We start from the raw sequence: 16,016 nt of genomic DNA on the forward strand, positions 1-16,016 counted from the left end.
CTGTGAGAAAATTATGGAGGAGTTATGACCTTTTGTTTTCCATTGAAATTGTAATCTAGTGGGTAAATTTTCTGGTTAGACAATCTGGCTCCAACACAGGCTTTTAAGACGTACTTCGATTGTTTGTCGACCGCAAATGATTGGGCCAGTGAATAATTGTAAACGATACACAACGTTTGAAAACATTAAACTGCTCTAATGATCATTTAATTCACAAAACGTTCCAAACTACGGCGCGCCAAATGTTTCAACAATATTTACCGTCATAGAGTAAAAATAAACTGTCAAATTTTCTTTCTAAAAAAAAGTCTTAAACGTGTATGGATAATAAAGAAAAAAAGTTCTTTCGTCCATATCATTGCATTTTATTAATGTACCTTTTCATAAAAATAGCATTCATTTGAAAATACGTGTCATTAAATATTTGAATGTGTCTGTACAGATAAAGATGACGTGCAACCGTCTTTCTCGATTGAAATAAAAATTCGATGGAATTACGGAAGAAAATAAACGAGAAAAGTATTATTGCAAAAAAGGGCAGAATGTTGTGTAATGCTTAATTGTAAAATATTCTTTAAACCGCAATGAGAAGATAAACTGTTTGCAAAAATTTAGAAATACCACACTCCCATACTTATTGACGTACACATACACGTGTATTTGATATAAAGGTGAATGCTGATTATAAGGGAAAAAAGAAAAAAAAATCAAGCACACACACAAAATATTAAAATGATTAAAAACAAAACCACAAATAGTACTCACACTACTACCAAAAAAACCAAAATGAACCACCATCAGGTCTGACTAAAAAAAGAAAGAGAATCACAATTGAAAAGTCGAGCAAGATCGCGCCGGCGTTGAGGCTGAAAAGAAACCAAAACGAGGTTACCCAAAAAAAAAAAAAAAAAAAAACCAAAACGAGGTTACCAAAAAAAAAAAAAAAAAAAACTCAGTAGAAAAAAAAGAGGCCCGTTCGAGAAAAGAAAACAGAGTGGGACACCCCGCAGAAAAAGCCCAACATGAAATTGTCAACGTCATGATTGTTACAGTTTAATGCCAGAGGGTTTTGGATCATCACACTCGGATGTTGGACAAGATATTTTGGGTATTTCAGCGATGACTCTCAGCTTGTAGTCTTCAATATCATCTCATGGACGTCCAAGTTACCGACACATTCCATTGTATATTAAACAGTTACAGGTGGACAAAATACTCGTGGTGGTAATAGTCGGCTGCAAGCTGTCCCCTCGCTTATGGCGTGCCTCAATATACACTCAAGGTGGTTAAGCCAGCGGCCGGCCGGCGGTCCCGTCGCTAGTACAGTAGGCCTACACGCCGGCAGCCAGCGATCCCCTCGCTGTACAGTGTAGGACCGCCTCTCCCAAACCATAGATATTCTAGGCCCAAACCATGGAGTCCTACCCCAACAAAACGATGGCTAGCCACTAGCCCACGGTTACGTGTGGTTCCGATACATAGTGGCCGCCGTGTTGGTATGCTTAGTAAATTGCATACCACGCAGCGGCCGCTATGCATCGAACCACACGTAACCGTAGGTTTAGCCTCTGAACGGAGTGTGACAAAGGCAAAAATACTCAGGCTAAAACACTCTGTTTAGATCGAGGCAACGTTTTCACTAGTGCATGTAGAACGCGAACGCGCCTGACTTGACAAACACTGATCAAGCAGCCGCTACTTCTCTACTGTAGCTCCGGGTGGTAGGGCTGTGAGTTACGGGCGTTATATCGGCCAGGCAGTATAACGCCGTTAGCGCACAGCCTAGTCCTGCGTACATGTCGGTGTGTTCCCTGCGTTATACGGCCTCCACTACTGTGGTGGAGGCGGTATAACGCCGGGAACACACAAACCTGTACGCAGGGCTACTCACAGCCCTGCCACCCAGAGCTATGTATATAGGCTACTACAGAAATATCGTAGCTCCATATATTGGACTGTGTGAATATAAAGTTTTCAGCAATGGGGATCGACATGTCTTGTATGTGCCGGTCGAGCCCTGCGAGTATAGTGAGAGTGTCTGGCGTTGCGAAGGCCGGAGACTCTCGCCATACTCGTAAGGCTTGTGCCGATCGATCCTGAGGGATCGCGGTTGCATTGCGTCGCTCGTCATGTCGCGACCATGGAAAACGATGGACATTCTCTCTACACGCGGCAGATTTCTTCAAAATTTATCATGATTTGGGTGATCTTTGAGGATAGACGAGGAATTATACCAAACAACGAGGTGGTTTATTATCATGGTATTTGAACGCGATGTATCGAATCACACGTAACTGTGTAGAAATCATGTAACGGCGATGACAGAGCGGCTCGGTGGAAGGCCTGCAGTGCCCCCCCCCCTTGTCATACCGCGCCTAAGGCATCCATATGTACACAGTGTTGCTATGAAGGGTCATGGGTTGTACGTCTCGCTCGTGATCTGACCTGTGGACTGTCTGAAATTGGCTCAGTTAACTTGACTCTCTTGAACTATTCACTGTTAACCTGGATGTTCTTCAGGTGATATTGACCACTTCCGATCAAGCACGGTTTCAAGCTTGGTAGGGCCAAGCCAAACAGAGCTAGGTTTCAAGATGTCAAAGTTATCACTGAAATGCTCAATTAATATTTCGTCAAACATTGTAGTATGTGGTGATCGGATTCCCAGCTGTTGGGGATTCGTCAATCGAAGGAAACGTGAACCATGAGTTTTTTGAATAAATTAATTGTAATTTCGCGCGTTTTTTTTTCTGTGGCGAGTGCTCATTTTTTCTTTTTTTTCTTTTTTTTTTTTTTTTTTGCTGTGGCGAGTGCTCATTTGTTTTATCTTTCCACAGGCCCACGCTTTTTTTTGTATTTGCTGTGTTCATGGCATTTTTTTATTTTTTTTATTTTATTTTATTTTATTTTATTTTTTTGGTAGATGATGTCCACTTTTGTCTAGAGCCATCACTGCTGTTTTTTTCTCTGATTTGCTCTCTTTACTGTCAAAGCGGCTGGTGATTCATATTATATTTTTGATTATCTATAATACGTTTTTTATGAGACATACTGCTTTTTAATTTTCTTAAGTACATAAATAATTTTATGTATGCATGGCTTTTTTTTGTCTGATTCTTTTATATTGATTTTCTGTATGTGGTTCACATTTTAATTTTTTGTAATTTTTTTCCGAGTGGTAGAAGTGGTTTTTAGTGGTTTTCTTGTGATTTTTGTATACGTACCACTGTATAACATATTTTACTTTTTTGTTTTGTAAAATCAGCACTCGTTGCACCTTTTACGTGAACTATTATATGTGTATGTATGTCGATAAGTATGGATGTATGACTTTTTCAAATCGTTGAAAATTGTTTATTTCCTAATTACGCTGTAAAGAATATTCTCAAGTTAAAATGAAGTATTAAATGACATTTCTGTCTTTCGATTTTTAATTATACTTTTCTTATTTATTTCCTTCCTAATGACACCGAATTTTTATTTCAATAGAGAAAGACAGTTTATTTTTGCACTGAATCGATAAATATTTTTGAAACATTTGGCGCGCCGTTCCAAACACTCAAAATGGAAAACATGCGTGAAGTCAGAGGAAATGAGTTTGTTTTCAAGTTTTGAATTAGTTGCCAGTTTTCATCAAAATCGCCATTGTTTCACTTGACTTGTATCAATGACTAAAGTGACCGGGTAACTGGGAATTAAATTGAAGGAGCGATGAATAACAAACACTGGACGTGCCATGGAATGTACTGCCAATAACTAATGAAACCACAAAGGCATTGCGTGCGAGTACATGAACTACCACAGTGCAGTCTCTCTGGTGAAGCTATTCTGAAAGAACTCTTGACATTAAAGCTGTGAAGTCTGCTGTGGTCTTGTAGTACAGTGCCCAAGCGTGTCATATTGTACCATTACGAGACTATGTCACTCCCAGAATTAATACAAGGATAGGAAATTAATCACCTTTAAATACCTACAACAAGATATTGGAAAGCAAAAAATGTTTTTCTGTAGATATTATCAGATTAATATTATGGAATCCTTTGTAATCTTGTTTTCATCACACATTGAAAGTAAGCCTACGCCATATTTCATTTAAAATGTGCCTAGGGACATTATCAGAAGCGGAGAGTTCAGCAAAGTGTGGAAATGTTGTAAGCCCTCTTTAATCATCTTTTGAAATATGTGTATGTTTGCGTTTCTCAGTTTGTAATATCAACGTTAATGCTATGAACAAAACATGCAATATAATTGTATGTATAACTGTCAGGTAGCATACGTCATTCTATACACACTGTCATGTATTCTGTGATATACAGTATGTGTCAACACTTCGCATGTTTATCACGCAGGAAGGAAAAACTGTGACAAAGCGACGCAAATCGAATAATTTCACGAAAAAGATATCCAGATTTATATCAAAATGCATAGTATTTAAGGTAAGTTCCAATAAAATTAGCCGAGGAATCTCTTCAAACGTGCAAAACTTGAAATAGAATGCCATCTGGAGGCTAAAATGGATCACTTAACCAAATTAAATTGACAACACTTATCAGTGTACGCCGACTGTGAACGAAAATAGGTCAAATTAAGCCTGACAGAGTGCCCGATTCACGAGATCCGAGTCTACTTTTTTCGTGGAAGAAGGACCCAAACACGCAACCCTGAGAAATAAGTTGAATAAGGAACGCGCGCTAGGAGGCTGAAGAATCTTTTCAAGGTCAAACATGTCACGATATTTCTCTGACTCGCTTGTTATGAATAAATGAACGACACAGAATATCAGGTTTTGTTTGTGCCATTTATTTTTAACTTATCGCCCTTATACGAAGTACAGTGTTTAAGCTGTTGGAGCAAAGTTTTGCCAGACTAAATTACAACTACTCCATGAGATGGACAAAATGTAGGTAACTTACGGTAATTTATGCGTATTCAAACGTTGTTACTCTTTGCATATATTGTATTTGGCGCTGATTTAACAAAACCCAGGTGCACATGACATCGGATGCATATCCCTGTCTTTTTCGCATCTTTGTACATCAACGTCTGAACATGCACAGTTTTATGGTCGTGATTTGCGGGCGAATGTCTGAAGACGATGACCTCTGACCTGTGTGCTTACATTTAACGGCGTAAGTCAGTAGCAGGGGTCGTGAATGTTTCCGATGATAGCCCTGTGTAAAGACCAACGGTTTGCAACAGTTAACGGGACAGCACGACTCCATCGATCGTGACTCGTAAAGTCGCGTGGAATCGCTGGTACTTACCGACGAAATTAGAAACCGTAAAATCGCCCTTCGACGCCTCTGTTGACGATTACCAGGCAATCTTTTAGTGGCCTACTCACCTTGCTATTCCCTTCATAGCGATTACTGGCACGTAAACTGCACTATCTTTATTGATCTTGGGCGAATCGAAACAACATTTTCGATCTAAATTCGTACCGATTGCAATGAGGACTAAATTACCGCGACATATAACTATCATGAAATTTCTTACTTTATCGACCATTAAAGCGCGGTGCAGAATGTTCCCATTATTTTGACCAAACAAACTTTTTCTACCAATTTTCTTTGAAGTGCTAAATTTTCGGCGCTTCAATTACACTTCACTAGAGACGCTGTCATGAGTAGACGACACAGGATGTTGTAGAAACGCAATCGTTGATTGTAAGAATGGTTGTACTTGAGAGGGATATTAAAAATATGCTCGCTGCGGGCCATATTAGAAATTATACGTCGTATGGATCCAATTAACCGCTTACTTCTGCAGTGAGTGAAAATTAGACGCAGAGGTGTCACGTTCAGCAATATATAATATTTCAAGTTTGACTTCAGGTGTTCCGTTGCAACGCTCGTCCGAATTTCTTTTCCAAAGCCACAGCCTTGTACGACCTTGGAGTTTATCCTTACATATCAAATACAAGCATTATTTTTATTAGACTTATTTAGACTTATTCTTATTTTGTACAAGAATTATTTCCGTCCTCTATTTCACCCACAAATCGGCTTCACCTTCCTCTATTAACTGCCTGTACTAAATTTCGCCATACTGAAGCTATGCATAAAGGCAAAGCACACTCAAAACATGACTCCGTGATCTCTCAACAAATTATGATAAATTCTTTTTTCTGAAAGAGAGCTCGAGGATGTCACATCATTGCTCGACAGGATCAGTTGCAAATTCAGGTTCTTTTATTGTAGCCATGGCACGACAACCGCTGTACAAAAGACGCGCGTTAAAGTACGATTCACTGCGGTCAAATCTTGGTATTTGATACAATCGAACATTTCAAGTCACCGTTGCTGACCCACTGTTTACACTCGATATCAACTTCTGTAAGTCAGAGTCGATCACATTCTTCTCGGATCACAAATTGACATGAATTGCCACCCGTAGCGACTGTCATACCAACTGATACACAGACTTGATAATTGAAATTCTTGTGTTGAAACTTAGATCGTCCGTTTTTGGCTAGCGTAATCACTTCATCTCAGACCACTTAATTCATTGAGCTATCGCTTACCTTTTTCACTGAATCATTGCGACCCTCAATGTTGATAATTAAATAGTCTCTTTAAAGTATATAAGTTACTTTTTTCTTCAGCAGTCTTCTATTCAACAGATGACAGCTTTGGTTAAGTAGTTTTTAAAGGAATGAGTGTATCATTTTTGCCTCCTTAGCAACCCAGGGTCATAATCTTTTCATATTTCTTCCCTTTTTTGTCTCGGCGGGAAGTTTTCAATCGGCGTCTGCAAATCAAAAGTCTACCAGCTCCCCCCATTCCCAGTAAACAGGTCCACACTCATTATTGATAAACAATGGGACTGAGACAAACCATAGTGGCAAAGGAGTAAACTAATGCATGTATCTTCTGCAAAGCGTCTTCCAATAACTGGAAGAACTTGTCCTATTTAGAGGGCAGACATACTTTACCATCCATTGATACAAACCAATTAGCTCCTGTTCTTGTTATTTAACTATAATTCACTGACACATCTGTGTCGAGTCTAATCAGAACAGTTGCTTCCGGCAGTAGTCGCATAAAAATAGATATTTGCACTCAAGCAAGCCTTGAATTAACAACTTACATATGGCTGGATGACGTGGAGTATCGCTTGACTCCACTCTATATGAGGAATCTCGACATTCCGAGGATTCTGTACACGCCAGGACTTAGGGACTGGTCAGTTTCTTCGGCCGGGGGGGGGGGGGCGGTGGATTATTTTTTTGCCGACGCCAAAAAGTGGCTGACCCCCATTCCAAATTTTGAAAACAGGGTGACCCCCCATTCCAAATTTCGAAAACAGGGTGAACCCCCCGGCGCGCGACATAGGTAAAACAAAAGGTTGACATAAATTATATATATATATATATATATATATAATATATATATATATATTATATATATACAGATACATATATATATATATATACGTATATATATTATATTTTACATTTTACTTATATTTATATTTTAAACAGTCATTCTATGTTTTAATGAAATTGTTGACATGTCAGTTGTAAGATAGGAATTTCAAAGTGTCAATCTTAAAGTTTGAATACAGTACATTTTGAATGAGCTGTATTTTGAATGAGCTGTGAATGTATTTCACACTTTCTATGCTTAACCAGATGTCCTGAACTGTTGTACAGAAATGGATGTCAATCATTAATATCAAAGAGGAAAAAGCAGTCAATCAAAAACTTTGATGGGTGTTAAGACTTGCCAACCATCCTATTAAATCTCCTGAGGAGCCATAGAGAGCTTTTTTAGCCAAATCTGATGTGTACAGTATCTGAGAGGACCTTTTCTTGTAACATTGAAACCATAAAAGCACAGCTAATAATGACAAAAACTGCCCTTTTTAACTGTTATTTTGTTCATAAAAAGCATCTTTCTACAGAAAACCTGTGACACAAAGGAAAATAATTGCATCAATGAGAAGGAAAGATATCTTGTCATTTTTCTATCTCTAAAATAAGTCACTGTATCAAATATATATTGTGAAATATTTATGCATGTTGCTTTCTCATACTGAATTCTCATAGAGAGAACAGAAAAGCATCAGGAATTTGTCATCCTTTTCATATGAAATGCAGATTTCATAATGGTACACTTTCACTAAGCAAACATCAAGATATCTCTGATTTATTATAGTTTGGCGCCCGAAGGGCGCGCCGAAAAATATGAAACATCCTGATATCTCTGATATATCTGCCTTGTATATTAAAGTCATGCACTTGAAGGGCATGCTGAAAAATGTCTGATATTTTAAAGTAACGAGCTTGAAGAGCACGCTGAAAAATATTGAACATACAGATATCTCTGATGTATGTATGCTTGATATGTTAAAGTTGGGCGTGCTGAAAAATATGACTGATTATTAAAGTTACGCGCCCGAAGGGCGCGCCGAAAAATACAACTGAATGATGAAATTTGTGGCTGACACTAGCATTTTAGGCAATGATGAGCCTGTGTCAAAATTCAAAAACACACTGACCCCCCCTATTGGGCATTTCAAAAACATGGTGACCCCCCTATCACCAAAGTCAAAAACAGGGTGACCCCCCATGAATCCACCGCCCCCCCAGGCTGAAGAAACTGACCAGTCCCTTACTTTCACTCGATGCGCTTGTCTTCAATGCTAAAGCGCGAATTACTGTGGACTGTATTGTTTGAAAGGCTATAAAGACTATTTTAGTTCAAGAAAGGTGTGACCAAACTACACGTCATCATAATATTTTTGGAGTCTTGTACTATTTCAGAAATTTAATGATCCATTTTTAATTTTCCCCAAAATGTAAGCATGCGAAACGAAATAAATTAAGTTAACATTGGTGTTATAGTATGGCAGGAAACAGAAAAGCTATTCTTCTGGAAACAAAAGAGAAAGATGTTTCGCTGATTGCTGATACAGATCAGGCAAGTCAGCAGAATCGAGTTTTTGTTCAATGTAGAGACCTGTCTTTGATACTTTTACGTGACGCATGAAATGATGTCAGAACTCTGTCTGTCAGTCTGTCTCTCTCTTCTCTCTCTCTCTCTCTCTCTCTCTCTCTCTCTCTCTGAGAACGATCATGTCATATCTGTTTTTAGCGTCGAACAACAAAACTTGGCTCGTCGACCAAATCGTGACATGGCAATAGAACAGAAGAAATAGCAGGCAAACACGCACAGAGTAAAAACTACTGCATTGTCGTATGTTAAACCTGGGGCAGACATCAACTCAGTCTGTTGATTGAGGATCATTTATCGTAAACAGTTACCATGGACAATATGGTCATTTCAACGAAATTCAATAAGTACTTGTTAGGTAAAGTTACGTTGTACTACGCGTTGTGATATGCTAGATAGCGGAACTCGGCATATTATGACGAATCACCTAACGTAATAATCGACCATAAATTAAAAATATGTTTTAAAAATTCGAATGGAAATTAAGACGAATTGTTAAGCATCGCTACCTTTTTCGAATAGGTGCCTTTAAATTTATGAGTTTGCGAAAGCAGAAATATAATCACAAAAATATGCCGCAAATCGTTCTATTGTTAATCATTAGTGTTTGTATACTGACAAACACAAAATATCTGCAGCAATAGTGTGATGATAACAATACCTCGCCTTGGTCAGCCCCTACAGCAACCTGGATTTTCTTCCGAAAAGTTCCGATTCAAAATGATGTCCTTGTATTTCTGATTCTTGTCTGAGTTTCATGCTTCTCCAAATGAAAAGAGAAACCGAATGGTAGATAGCACCATAGCAAAATAAAGTTAGCAGTCGACGTTACTGGTTAAACTGGGAGATGTGTGTTACGTGACCGGAGTCTGTTCCAAGGTGTTCGATCAATTGCTTATTCAATTCGGAAATGGCAGGGTAGGCCAGACTACGCAACACATATGGTCCAAAATACTCTGAAAATTAAGCCGTCAGTGATCCATCATATTTTTCACATATGCTGGTCTCGCATGGCGGACAGCAGTCCCTAGAATTTATCGTTGCCGTGGTGATAGGGCGGGGAAGTATCGATCACTGCCAAAAAGCGAAAATTGATGTCTCCTGGCCAAGGTGGTTGCTTGTCATGTGATCTAAAAATAAACAAGATGACGCAGGACTAAAATGGAATGGCATCAGCGTTGCCTTGCGGATCATAGGTGAGCTCGGGAAATAAAAACTATTCATAGATTTCAGACTGGCCAAATTCAGTCGCAGCGCACTATGTAAAGTTCCCAGACGAAAGTAAAAGAGTTTAAAAATAGTCGGCGTTACGGGCGACATCGGTCCCCGGTGACCTGGTACAGACCGTAGAAAATACAGGTAGTAGGTATGATTGAAAATCTTAATTTATCTGTTACGAAATGCAGTTTTTCCTAAATAAAAAGTGGAAATGCATTCGGTCATAAATTTGCATGCCACGAAAATATTTTTTTCTGACATACAAACTCAAAGATGTAACACTTGGCAAAATCCAGGTCTGTATGAAATATTTAACTTATCGATAGACGCAATGGTATAGAATTTCTTTTCATCAGAGAAATATAACCCATATACAGATATGCGTATCAAATATAAAAAAGCGTGAAACTAAATAGATTATGAAAATGCACGTATCATACTCGATTGGTAAGATTCTGACCACATAGTAATTGATGCATAACCGCGAGTGTCGTGCTCTTTTTTGTTTACAATAATGATTTTGAGTGACTTTAGTCCAATATCAGCTACTTTGTTGAATGGCAGATGACTCGTCAAAACAGGAAATAAATAGTGGGACAGCGATCCATTGGAGTCAGAGATCAGGTACTTACCGTGAAGTGACAGCTATTATGTGTGAGGAATCTCCTGGCAGAGTAGCATCAAAACACGAGATTACTTCAAGAGCTGTTCAATTACAACCACTTGAGTTGAATTCACGGGTCATCGATTAATGTAATACTTTCTCCTTCACCGTTCGTAAACTATAAAGGCACATGACATGAGCGATAACTAAATGTAGCCCGTCACTGAAGGCACGCACCAAAACTGTATAAATCCACGATGAAATCACAGCCGGCTGTTACCATTTTAGATAAAGACGTTTCTCATTATTGGCTAGCTCTATTCTGAAAGATGTCAGTATTGAAGTCCTTTTGTGTCAAATTGTGAATCTACCCTGAAAACGTCACCTCAATTCATAACGTTATCTGTGTCCTGTCAATTTTTCACCAAACAACACAAGTCGTCACCGCGCAGTCTCTCTTTGTTCATCAGTTTATGACGTGTTTACGACAACGTGCCCAATGTAATATGGTCCAAATTATGAGACATTGCTACAAAGCCTGATATATAGTGAACCGTGTTTCTCCATTTCTTCACTGTTGCCTATCTGTTTATTGCAATGGTCATGATTTTTAACGGACAAAACTTGCTGGGTTCAGACAGTGGTTGTACAATAACAGCAAGCCGTTGACGTAGTGTGACGGCAACTTTCTATGCTGTCGCTTTTGATTCGTTGTGGATATTTAAAGCGGGTCGTGACGACACCGTCTCTGCCGAGACTAACTTACAGGCTGTACATACGTACCATTTTGTGTCACACATTGTAACAGACTTCTATAGCATGTCTTATTTGAAACGCGATCTGACAGAATCTAAAAATCTATAGAAAAGTACACCATGTCTGTGTTCAGTATAGTAGTTGAATTCACACCGGCGCGCACCAAGTCGTCCCATCGTGCTATTTTGTACAGCTTGTTTGAGTAATTGCTGATCGATTATAAGTAATCTATCTCTGTAAGATGAGTGAACGATCGATGGTAAAACTGTCTGCTCTCGCATGAAATTACATGTAACGTGATCTTTGATAATATAATGCCTGGCCTGTCACGTCATCAAAGTATTCTATACATTACGACGTCCGGCAACGAAAGAAGGATGCTGCCCTGCCGTCTGATAAGTCTTCAATTATTAAACTAATCACTCTACTATCTAAATTTAGTAACATTATATCTTACTATACATACCATATTTTTCAGACGTTTTGTCAGGTGTAACACTCATATACAACATTCAAAGAGATTAAAACTGATGATTTAAATTTAGAAATTCACTCTTTTCCAACGTAAGGTGAAATTATTCGCAGAGTGATTGCTGCGTAAGACAACTATATTTGGTAGTTGTTTAAGGCCCTGTCACAGAAATGGAATATATCAATGTTCCATAAACCATGGAACCTAGCATCTACGCTTAAACATTGGGAGATTCACAATTTTATCCTAATGTATAGCCTTCAGCCATCCAAAGGTATTGCTTCAAACAACGTATATCATAAAATTCAAGATATCGCAGCCTGCTAGTCAATTCTATGATAATTAGCTCAGTAGAACCAGCCGTCATATTACTGACTTATGGTACGAAACATGTATATTGATCGTATCTAGCGACGCTATAAATAATTGTATGTATTTATGTATGTATGTATGTATGTATGTATGTATGTATGTATGTATGTATGTATGTATGTATGTATGTATGTATGTATGTATGTATGTATGTATGTATCTATGTATGTATATGTATGTATGTATGTATGTATGTATATGTATGTATGTATATGTATCTATGTATCTATGTATCTATCTATCTATCTATCTATCTATCTATCTATCTATCTATCTATCTATCTATCTAAGGATGGATGGAGGGGTTATGGTGGGTAGATTAGTAGGTATGAATGCTGGCATTTTCCTATTCCTGTGACTTTACATTTAATATTATTCGTTACTTCGATTTTCGTGTACTCAGAAAACTGTGAAAATGTTAAATTTTCAACGGTTTTCTAAATCAATTTGTAACACAATCGTTTAGTCGATAACATCGAGCCACTGAACACTAAGTTCGAAGAACGTGTATTGATTGAAAAACTATCCATTTAGCGAAAAAAAAAACACGAATTGGAAATAATGTGTGCCCACGCAAAAATACAATATTGTTTTTCTAAATTTGAATAATACCTGTATGTCCTTGGTGACGAACTGTATACTATTTATGAATGCAATTGCGCGAAACACTTTGATGGAATACCGTCCCTCAAGGTTCGTTTTGACAGAGAAATGTTTGAGATTTGGCACTTATTGCTGTGGACGGCTTCGAGCCATTTCTATAATACACATACTGCCAGAAAAAAAACCGCATGTAATACGAATCTTCCTATGCGCAGTGCGCATAGACACAAATAACATTGAAGTGAAATATATAAAGGAACATGAAAGAGGTCAAGGTGGGTCAGAGACCGAACCGTCACCAATGGAATAAAGCTTAGAGCTATGAATCAGCGAAATTATATCGGCAACAAAAAAGGCTTGAATTCATCAATAATAACATCTGTTTGGAGCTAAGGAGAACAAGATACCCTGCAAATTTTCAACAATATCGCAATGATCGATATTAAAGCTACCTGGGGCTTCTATTGCAAGTCGAAATTGTTTGAGTTGTAAAGTAGCAAACAAGAATATGCATGAAGTCTTGAATGCAGGACCTCGCGAAAACTGAATTTGTGTGTTCGATACTCTCTTTTCAAAAGTTCCTTTTATCATCTTCTCAAATTATTCACTAACGTTAACCCCAAACAAAATCAAATCGCCGGAATTTTTATTTACGTATCATTTAAAGATAATAATAGTTCTTAATAGAAAATGATTGTTAGTTTGTCTCATAAAAATAGTGCTTCGCCATTTACCTTTCATGATACTTTGGATTCAAGGTCAATTTCAAAAACGCATAAGCCAAGGTCAAGGAACAACAATAATGTCTGTACAGAATGGTTGTATTTTCCGTGCATCCCTACATATATACTGTCCTACTGTTATGTAAATTTACAATCTCGTTTAATTTTGTTTTGTGTTGCCCTGCAATAAGCTTTGATTAATTTTATTGGCCGCGCTAACATATGTGCGTTTTATCTGTAAAAGCCGACAGTTTTAAATTTGACGTTTTGTACAAACATAGACTCTCAATAGACGTGACGTGACGATGTCAAAATAACCGACTGTTGTCTGGGGAGGCAGTTTTGCGTATGTCGTTGTGTGGTATGCAACTTTAAGACAGATGCTGACGTTAAACTAAACGCACACAATCATGTAAACAATTTGCTGACACAGTGTATCATATAAAACATGGGTGATTAGATTTGAAGAATGTCGTGCTGATGCACGTGTAGTATCGTAAATGATTTAATATGATTCGTGATGATCTCGGCAAAAGCAGTTTATCTCGGCATCACGAGGTGGCTGTGCATATGCTCACCAATGTACCATCCGTCCTCGAAGTATATTTTCTTTCAAATTTTAGAAAACGTAAAATTAAAGACGCTTATCAAGCAAGGAGCGTATAGCTGTGATGAATTATTACTTTGCTCACGGCACTCTGAATTCAAAACTAAGCATAGATAATTCCTTGCACCATTGATATACATTCATCCGTCGTATGCATTTCCATATTGTGTGTTCAGAACATGTATATCACACTTGAATACTCTTAATACGCACATATATTGTAGAATGTTTTACCATCCGTTGCCTTGGGAACAGCGGAATACCACAGGCATCAATATACAGGACAGCTGGTTTCTGTGTTGATATCGATTGTATATTGATTACTAAACAAGGGTGGTGATCGACACTATCGATGGCATTTTTAACGCGGGAAATATCATCGACACCGGAACAGTCTAAAATCGACTCTCTTTTATCTGATGTCTATCTATCCGGCGGGTGATTCAAAGCGTTTATTTGTCAGGATATGACTTTGAGACACAAGAAACGCGCCAGGCGTCCTGGTTCTTACAGAGATAACGTCAATAGTCATAATGTTCAAATGGGTCAGTAAGGCCTAAATCGCACCCATGCAACAAAGGACTGCAACAAACTCTTTTAAGGTAGAACGCGCCTCGGGGACAGATGTAAGAGTTTTCAAACTTTATCAATTCTATTCTGATCTACCACTTGTGGGGGTTCATTTTAAAGCTCTTGGTTAAAGAAAACTTTTTACCTTCTTAGTTTTTCGAAAATCGAAAATTTTATTTTTCTCTTTAGAGTTTACACAGGGATGGCGGCCATTTTGAATTTTAAATATCGGTAAATATGAAACATTTGTTTCTTTAGTACCAAAATTTGTCGGTTGACCCCGATTTTTATTCTTGATTTTGAAATAGAATGGTTGAAATATTCCTTGAGGAAAGTTTAAGTAAAAGTTTAAGTCTTTCACTTTCGAGGGGCTTACTACCTTAATTTGAATCTGATATGCCATAAATCAGGCACCATGTAGCATACAGTTGGTCCCCACTCGGATCAAACACCGTGGATGTTATGTAAAGTTAGCTAAGGCATGTAATATATCTTCCAATGAACAGATGTTAACCCCTGTCTTGCATCATTCATTCGATGAGCTTCCCTGTGTCTGGGAACACTCGTTTGAATACTTGCCAGCAATTATCAATATACCGTTCAGATGCTTATGACAGGTGCCTTTCATATGGAGCACTTTACAGTAAAAGAGTTGAGTTTTTCTCAACAACTGTGCTGCACACTATTCATCACAGATGCGGAACGACACAATTGAACATGTGCAGAATAAAACAGCAGAACGAAATAAAAATAGCCAAACATCGTGAAAAAAATAAAGTGAAATAATATGAATATTGAAATATGAATCAATGAGGTGCAAGACCGTAATCATGATTTATAATAATGACGGGGATAATAATAGTAATGGCATAACTTTATGTCGACCAGAAAAATGTGAGCAAAGACGTTGTGCGAATGGTGCACTTGAGAATTACGGTTCAGAGGTAACGAGAAGGTCAAAATTACACTCATAATAAACATCTGCTAAATTTGTCTCATAAAAGTTGATGAATAGTAAATCGATAATGGCAGAGATAGTCAGTTTAAATCAGTTTGGAAGATAGGGTTTCATCTTGCCTTTAAATCGATAGTGACCGAGATAGTCAGTTTAAATCAGTTTGGAAGATAGGGTTTC

Source organism: Ptychodera flava, assembly GCF_041260155.1.
Source record: "Ptychodera flava strain L36383 chromosome 3 unlocalized genomic scaffold, AS_Pfla_20210202 Scaffold_27__1_contigs__length_13241970_pilon, whole genome shotgun sequence".
Taxonomy (NCBI): Eukaryota; Metazoa; Hemichordata; class Enteropneusta; family Ptychoderidae; genus Ptychodera; species Ptychodera flava.